A 9,346-nucleotide genomic window follows, 5' to 3' on the forward strand; every position below is an offset into this window, starting at 1 on the left:
CCTTAACTGCAATGCTGGGATCTATTAGGCTTCTGCACAACTTCAATATTGGCAACTGGAAACCCCATCATCTATGTAGAATTTGCAATGAAAGTGGGTCTTTTTGCAGCAGTAGAAGGTAGATGTGTGGCCTTCATGCTTAGAGCAGCCTTCTCAAGGTCTTTTGCCACAATGTAAGCAACACTTAGATTATTGGGCTTATGTGGCTTAAGATAATGCTTGATAGGTTCCTTAAGGTCTCTAAAAAAGCATCTAACATAATAATCTTCATGAAGCCCAAGGTGCTGCCTTGGCATGCTGGCCCATAAGTTCTTCAAACTTATCAATATGCAAGGAAACTGATGTATCTTGTATGATGGAATGGAAATTTTCCACTAAATCAAACATGTTGTGCTCCGCAAACCTATTACACACCATTGTGCAGAATTATGCCCATTTAACATGCTTTGCAGATAACCTCAAGCCACACCACTAGTGCTTAGCCCTACCTGTGCAGTGCAAAGTGGCTAAGGAAACCCACATGTTTGGTGGTATGCAAGCAAGGTCAAAATACTTCTCACACTACCTTGTCCATCCAATAGGATTATCACCTTGGAATCCTGGGAAATCCAGTTTGGGCCTAGAGATGGATAGGCTAAATGACCATTCATGTTGCCTGTGCTCCCATTTATCCTGATGAGCCCACTGGATTGATTTGGCATTTTCATAGTGTCTAGCATGTGGAGAGATGTAAGTAGGGTGGGAATACATCTTGGTTTGAGCGTGAGTAAAATGATGTGCATGTCTATCAGGAATCATCTCAACCTCTATGTGTGCCTGTGTAAACATATCCAAATGTAGTACTGGGAGGGGAATGCACATGCTCACCCAGATCACCATGACCCTCAGTCTGAAACTTCCCATAAATCTCTCCCTTCAATTTGTTTGTGACTTCCTTTTCTATTCCTTCAAGCAACTCTCCTTGCTGTACTTCTTCAACCACTCTCTCCAAACCTGGCTGCACAATCGGTTTGGGTTTGCTAACAAACTCCCTCATTGTTGTCCGAATGGACTGTGTCTGCTCCTGCATTTGAGTTTGAATCGAATGCATTTTCTCCTGCATTTGAGTCATGTGAATCTCCATGTTGCCCATCCTTGATTTCAGATCTAACATTTCATCCTGTCTCAACAAACCCCAAATTTAGATCTAACATTTCATCCTGAATAGTCTCAACAAACCCCAGACTCGAGCTGTCAAGCACATGCAGATCATCAAGGTTGGTTACCGCCGTGGTTGAGGAAGCAGCTGCTGATGCCGTTGCCATTGCCGTTGTCTTGGTATTCGTCATCATCCTCACTGCGCAATGCAGATCGATTCAGAGATAGTCTCCTCCCTAACTTGTCCACACCATCGAATCTACCTGCACTTGGTTTAGAGATCGGTCAAGGGATTTTACACTCGGATGAACCAAGCAACCCAAACTCGAGTCTAAACCACAGCCAACACCACCGCAATTCAAATCATCTCGGTTCCCGGAATTTTACGCTCGAACAAATGCAGAGCAACCCTCACCGAAGACGACATTCACCGCCAATTTCCAAGAATCTGCTGAGCCCTGATACCAATTGACACGCTCAGGACTAGATTTGGGTGAATTCGAGGGTGAACCGATAAGAAATTGCGAAGAATCAAGGAAGAATAGAGTGAGGAAAACTAAGATGAACGCTATATTCATTCATCCCGAGTGTTCTTGGGTTAAAACATAATGGCATAGAGTCCCAACTCATCACGCAACGGTGGTTATATACGTCCATCCGTATTACAACCATAAGTGAGATTAAAGGAAGCAAATTAAGCTTAAGCTAGCTTAGCTATCCTAACTCAGTTCATTGGTTGTTTACCGGCTGAAAATAACTATAGCAGCGCGGTAAAAATGGATGAAGTCTCGGTAGCCGTCCGATGTGGGCAAAGTGGTATCTTCTGTCCTCCAGCGTACGATGCTACTTACCGGTCATGACACATTGCCTAGGGGAAGGCCATGAACATAGGTGTGATTGATCCTCTTCTTCTGTTGCAAATCAGCACATTGTGTTATGTACTGCATCATACATGGTAGTAATGTATTGCTACTGCTTTTGGTTAATTGTGGGCTAGGAACAGGCTGTTTAAAACTTAGATGTGATACTGGGTGTTCTTGTTTAGGTTGGAGCATTTATTTACTTCTCATTTTTTTTGGTTGAAATAAAGTTTGCAACTCTAAGCCATCGAGCGCGCATGTCTCCCAGCCTGCTACTGTTGCTCGTTCTCCGGCGGACCTGGCGTATAGCCTGACCTCCAGGCACCAGCAACCTTCCTCGAGCACTTGTGCCGTGCCACTGCAGGGACGGCGAAGGGAGAGCAGCGGACGCGATGGAGGCGACAGCGGTGCAGGAGTCCAAGGGGGCGGAGGCCGTTCAGTGAGGCCTTTTTTCCCTGTTGTTGTCCTTTCTTTCTGGACAGTTCGATAACCTTGCGCGGCTCGGGAACGCGACCACGTTTGGTGTTTAGCAGAAAGTGCGTATCGCTTGTGCTGCTGATGATCGGAAAGGATGCATGCGTAGGACATGAAAAAACATTGTTTTTCAAATTAGCATCGTACCGGTTTTCTCCGTAATCGAAACAAGGAAATAAGTAACTCAAAACAACGATCCTTGCATTCCATCATTTGTCCAAGCAAAAATTGTCAACAGGACACTAAAAAAACATGGCGTTGCCTGGGTGACATCCTTATGTTCTATATTGACTTCAGGACATTTCGAAATCATGGTTTTGTCTTAGGATACTAGAGGAGTAAAAGACCATTTTGCTATTAGCTTTACGACTATGAAAATTATTTTGTCCATGCATGGATTATAATTCATTCTAAAATTTTGCACAATGACACACTGTTTCATTCCCCATCCGTTCGACTTTTTTTTTCCAGATTTTTCAGGGAAAATTTGCAGAATGAAGCTAAGGGATAATGGTCTTTGGCCCCTCCTCCCGACAAAATCACGATCTCACAGTGTCCTAGGGCTAATATCAAACATACGAGTGTCCTACAGGTAAATCCACATTCTTTTTTATACTGGAGACAAATTTGCCTTTGTCAAAGATAATTTTTTTTCTATTTGGATTCTGAAAATTTTACAGTGTTCTCATTTATTTTTTAATGAAGGAATGTCTTCATTCTAGCCTTTGTATAAGACATGCACCAAACCATTAATTTTTACAAAGTTTGAGCCATAGGCTCAAGAAAGAAATGCCAACAAATGGCACCAAAATAGAAGTTTTATACATAAATAAAGAAAACTCAAGAACAAATCCAATTATTAACATCCGCCCATGCTTTCTGCTGGGGATACGGAAGCAGTTGGCAAAACTGGCTAGGGAACTTGGACAAAGATGGCAGAAGCGCACGCACACAGATGTTGCTCTCTGGTTGGCGAGGGAATGCAAGCAGCTGCTACAAGTTATAGCACGACAGAGAAGGCGCAGAAATGGCACCGAGCAATCCAACCTTCCAAGGATACAATCACTGTGTAGCTTTCACGACATCCCTGTCTGAAGAACGACGTGCAAATCAGCACATGATTGAGCGTGCCTGGACGTAGTTTTCGCTGCCAAACTTTGACGATCGCCATTGATCCCTGTCCATTATCCTGATTGGAACTGAACTGAACTGATCCAAGACAGCAGAGCAGGATATGTGTCCAGGAAACCAAGGACCTGATCCCTGAAATCCTGTCACAATTCTGCACCTAGGTTTTAGCCACATTGAGACAGGAACCTGTTCCGTTCCGCGCCGCGGCACGGATCGCATTCGGGTTCCCCCAGAATCTGAACGTTTTCGGTGGACGATTTTGTCACCCACCGGAAACTGAAAATCGAGTTCTGTTCTTCCTCCATGTGGACTTCCACAACGCCAAGAATCTTTTGAGGGGATGCAGCAGTCATGCTCCACACAATGAAAAGAAAAATCTCCAAAGAAGTGCTGTCTCCACTCTTTCACCCCCAGGTATTATTGATTCATTAAAAAACAGAGGCTGCAGATCTCACTGTATCTAAAGGGAGATCACCGAAAGATACGGTGAGGTTTGCCGTTTGCCTGGCCACTTTTGCACAAGCACCATTCTATTTCTTTTCCGCCACCGGATCTGGGAGCAACCCAGCTTGCTGGAACCATCAGGTATATGCTGCAGTTGTGTAGGCATGATCTGCTACTGTGAAAGTGTGCAGAAGGATTAAGGCCACACAGTGGATTGAATAGACATGCAGGAGGACCACTTTGTCTGAAGGAGATAGATAGCAACCCATTTCATATGTGCATTATCTGGCTAGGACCGCTGAGGTATTCGGTGTGAGATCCACAGTAATTCGAAGGTCACCAGATAGGGTACTAGAGCCATCCATTATTCCCTAGTAGCCTACCATTTTGGTCAAAGTTATCAACACATGAAAATCTTGAAGTTAGTAGCGAAAAAATCTTGAAGCATGTAGAGAGAAGTGCCTTTATGCTATAACAAAGGACTATCAAAGGTATATATGATCCCTTCTTCAAAACATAACTATACATTACTGATAACTGAATGCACATTGTGCATTATTTAACTCCCCACTGGATTAAGGATTTATACAGTTTTCTTTTCAGAGAGCGTAAAAGCGCTTCCAGAAGTAGATGTCCAGCGTTTCTCTGGCCTGACTGAACTGTGCTCGCATCATGGCTTCTCATCTTGTACAGTTTAAATGCAGATATTGTGAACTGTCCACAGCTTTGCGTCTCGGCTTCGCCTTGCGCCCTGCACTAAAGATGAAAACTGTATCAGATACATGTACAGTGCTGTGAGACCAGCTGTTTCAGCTACGATAAAATTGGCAATTTCATTTTCAGGAAGGGTAGCAACAACACCGTAATTTTTTCCTTTCATAGCTACTGCTGTTTGTACGGCAGAAATGCATAGGATATATGGTGTGCGCATTTCTGTCAGCTGGTTGATGCGGGCGTCTATGAGGATCCTGAACTGAGACAGCCGAACACAAGAACAAGGTGGAATGCCGGTCGCAAGTTCACCGCCGAGGATTATTGCTTGCGACGGTGCGAGATCTATCATGCCAACCGACAATATTACATCAATCACAGGGTAGAACAGTGTCCTTACCAGATTATTCGGGTAATTGCCTGCATTTCGGCTGCGAAAACGATGTCACGCCATTTACGTGTTGCTAGAGATCGAATCCAGAAGTTAGTAGCGAAAACAGTTTAAGCTGAAGAAAATATCCATAGACTGGTCTGAGTTCTACGGCTTGGTACCTCTGTTGAAAGAATACTGAATTCCTGAGCTAAAATGTTACTGAAACACCATAAAGTAGCTAAAATTAAGCAAAGAGGAACTCAGATATGCAAGAGACATAGGAGAACATCAAAGCTACGAGCATGGATCTCACTTTTAAAAGTGAGAAGCACTGATGAGTGATGAGAGAAACCGCAACCGCCCACGGCGCGACGCCGATTAGGCATGCATGAATCACCTGGTGGGATATGTTGAGACAGTTTGTGCTCGGTGGAGAAGGTGGGCACATGAAGAACCATCCATCCATCCAGGGGGTGGTGAGCTCAGAGGAGCTGGGAGCATGGCAGCATTGGATGGTAATGCACGTGCCCTGCTTCTCCACCATGCACACCCACCATCTAATCTTTCTGTCTCTTAACTATCTCCATTGCCAGGAGCAGGAGGAAGCAAGAAACTGGATTATTGGGCATGTCCGCTCAGCTGCTCAGATTTATTCCGTCCCCTCTCTTGTATTTATAGAGCAAAGATATTTAATCCCGTGGGTGCTGCTATAGGGAGCGTCTCTCTCTCTCTCTCTTATGGCCAGTTGGTCAGTGTAACTAATTGGCAAGCGTTGCTGTGGAGCGTAGATGTTGGACCTATATGCAAAGGCAGTAATTGCTTTGCATCTGCATTTGTTAGACAACAACCAGCTACTCCCTCTCCGGCCACGGATAAGTTACGGTTTGGACACTACTGCAGAAACCCTATTAACTCCCGACTTCAAGACCACATTCATTACAGATTTTAGAGTCGACAATAAGCAACGGACAGTGATAATTGTGGACTATCACTGCCGGTTCGGTGGACCGGCAGTGAAGGGCCTTATCACTGTTGGTTCGGTGGACCGAGCCTTATTACTACCGGCTCAATGATTCAGCCGATAGTGATATCCAAGGCATCACTGCCGGCTCAATCCTTCAGCTAGTAGTGATAAACCTAAAATCACTACCGGCTGAAGGATTTAGCCGACAGTGTTTTGCCTCTCCTCCCTCCCCTCCTCCCTCTCTCTATCCTCTCTGTACTCCCTCTCACTCCTCGATCTCTCCGTCTTTCTCTCAATACATGTATACAATGATACATATATTTAATGTACATCAATAATAAAAGCACCTTCATTAATACACAGTAATGAACACATATTTCAAGTTATAGGCATCGACAAACACATATATATACATAATAGTTCTCACAGGTCACCCCCTAAAAAGTCGGTTGAGTTCAGCCAGTCCAGTATCCCTCTACCTCTACCTCTACCTCTCTCGCGATGAGGACCGTGTCTCTGTACTGTCGACTATTAGTGTGTGTACATCCGGGAACACCGGGGGCCGATGGTGGTGGAGCGTTGGATCCGGCCATGCCTGATCAACCGCAGCGTTGCCTAAGCTCCAGGCTCGCTGGTGTGTCAAAGACATCGAAGTCTGAAGCCTGAACACCTCTACGATTTGAGCCTTCGGCCTCTTCCGCAACACACTGATGTGCCACCCTCGCGTCTTCCTCCTCCTAGGCACGCTTACGGAACGCAGCTTCTTGCTCCTCCCCAGCGCACAGCTGACGGGCCAGCCTCTCATCCTCCTCCTAGGCACACTTCATGGCCGCTGCTTCTTACTCCTCCTTCGCATCATCGTTGGAAGGCCATCCCGTTGATACCAACTTCGCATCATACATAGTAATTCATATCATTCATTAATAAATAGTAATTAATGACATACATTAATATCGTATCATTTGGTGAAATATAATACGTTGTCAAGCTCCTTGGTAGTCTTCCTCCTTGTTACATACTCTCTACTAGAAGGAATGGTGTCATCTGAAGATCTGTGACGCGTGGACGGCACGATTGGTTCATGAAACTAGCCGTTTGGGTTGATAATATGTTCCAAGAAGAACCCGGCGATATGTTCTTGAAGGGCATGTTTCTGCAGGTTCTAACACATTTGTGCGTAGTTTCGAGTGCTGCGTTTGAAGAATCGAAAGAATTAATCCTTGAACACGTATATAAATTGAAAAGAAGGTATCGATATGTTATTTCATACCTCAAGATCATTGAACCTAACAGGGTCCCCGTCCGAGCTGAATACGTGCATGTTAGTAACAACATAAAACGCGCAGAGATTGTTGCCGGCTGCCTGCCTCATACACTTCAAGAGGAAAAGAATCGTCAGTGGAATGAATTGAACCTTTTTATTCACTAGAAAATATAAGACATGAATATTCCCTGCGCACCAGAAAGTCAGTTTTTACATCATATTGCTTCCTGAATGGAAAGTAGATGATACTCTTTTTTCGGTATCTTGTGTACGCCCTGTACATGAATATGAATACCAATTAAACTGAGATGCAATCGTCGAGAAGATTAAATGATCGAGTTAACCTGTTTAGCATGTCGATGAGGTGTTGGTAAGTCGTCTGATCTCTCTTTTGTGAGTCTAAGATAATGATCTTGCTCAAGTCTGGGTGGATGACAATAAGGATCTAATGAAAACTGCAGAATATGTCACCATAGTAAATTAGTACTAGAATCCAGTTTCCCATAAAAATGAGGACGCTCTGGCATGCAAACACGTACTCATAATTGTAGGGTAAGAGTATGAATTTCTTCTATTGGTGGTGAAGCAGACACTTCAATAAGTAGTCCTTCGTAAATTTCTAGTTCACAAGCCCAGGATCGATGAATCCTACTTGTTTATCTAAGTCTTGTCCGTATGCTTGGATCTCCATTCTATGAAAGAGAGAAGTTAGCTATGCAATTTCAAGGTACAAGATCATATAACGTGAATTATATACATAAGTCACTTACAGAGTCAACACTCTGACTATAGCCACGTCGAGGGCATCTTCCTTATACAGTTCATACAAGTCCTTGAAATACACTTAGAAGGAGCCATCCCTGTTGAGGAAATAATCATCTGTATATCTTACGGGGAACATCTTAAAAAACCCTATCTTGAATGCTCCAAATACTACTGATGTAATCGGCGCATTTGAGTTGTAAGGTTTCTTTCTATATCTGGTTTGACCAAAGGTTTGGCCAACTCAAACGGCCATGTAATATCCAACTTTTTGATATCCGCTCCTATAGTAAGTCGTGTTAGTTCCTCTGCTATTATTCTTGATTCAGCCAGGAAGTCCGCAATGCTTGGAGCATCCTTAATGATTGGGTCTGACTTGCTCTTGGCCTTCTTCTTACTGACGTGTTCATAGTCAGTCGATGGCTTTCTTAAAGCCGCCCCTATCTGTTTAATTTTGGCCATTTTCGTGAAAATTTTCACGGCATCTTCAGGCACAACAGGCTTCGGTGGAGGTGGTGGAGGATGAAAATGAGACATGACATTGGCATCCATAATCTTTTTGGATTCCTCAGTAGTGAGTGAACAGATATCCTTGGGTTCTGCCAACTTCTTAGATGCCACTGACTTGTTAGATGATGTCATCAGCTTGGATGCTGCGGAACCTGATCGTGTTTTTCGAGATGGCTGGGTTCTTGATGGTGCTGGCTTCTTGAGCAGTGGACTTCTTTGAGGCGATGGCTGAGGAGGTGGACTTCTTCTAGGACATGGGTGAGGAGAGGGAGATCTAAGAGGTGATGACGGCCCAAGGTACACTGGAGAGTAGAGGTTCTCAGGAGCTGTCCTTGGTGGAAACACTATGTAGGCCTTCTCCCACGCGATGAATATGTGCTCGTTCTCTCCTATAGTGTTTGCCCCCTCCTCTGCGGGGTAGTCCACCTCAACATGGCGGTACTGGTCAATTGCCTCGTCTACCTCGACGACAGCATAGCCCTCTGGTATCGGACATCCGTGCAATTGTTCATGGGAGCTACGGGGATAAGCCACGCCAGAAGCCACCTTGATGGTAATATTCCTAGCACCAATGTGTAGTTCACACGGTGTCCAATGAGTATTTGTTGGTGCCATCCCTAAAAATTTTCTTTATTATTCAACCCTTTTGTAGGACTAATTAAGTAAAAATAAAAAATATGCTCATACATAAAGTTTATATATTGGAGCTTGCTAAT

At 44.2% G+C, this 9,346-nt stretch overlaps 1 long non-coding RNA gene across 2 annotated transcripts; it reads right to left on the reverse strand.

Annotated features, from left to right (window-relative positions):
• Positions 1-4,529: 4,529 nt before the first annotated feature.
• LOC133929755 (uncharacterized) lies at positions 4,530-5,778 on the reverse strand. Of its 2 annotated transcripts, none has more exons than XR_009911643.1 (2): positions 5,158-5,778; positions 4,530-4,797 (listed from the first exon to the last, which is right to left on the reverse strand). It is a non-coding gene; the product is annotated as an uncharacterized LOC133929755 (long non-coding RNA). The 2 variants fall into 2 exon arrangements; XR_009911642.1 differs by having other exon boundaries at positions 4,530-4,802.
• Positions 5,779-9,346: the final 3,568 nt, after the last annotated feature.

This window comes from Phragmites australis, chromosome 9 (genome assembly GCF_958298935.1).
Source record: "Phragmites australis chromosome 9, lpPhrAust1.1, whole genome shotgun sequence".
NCBI classification, from domain to species: domain Eukaryota; kingdom Viridiplantae; phylum Streptophyta; class Magnoliopsida; order Poales; family Poaceae; genus Phragmites; species Phragmites australis.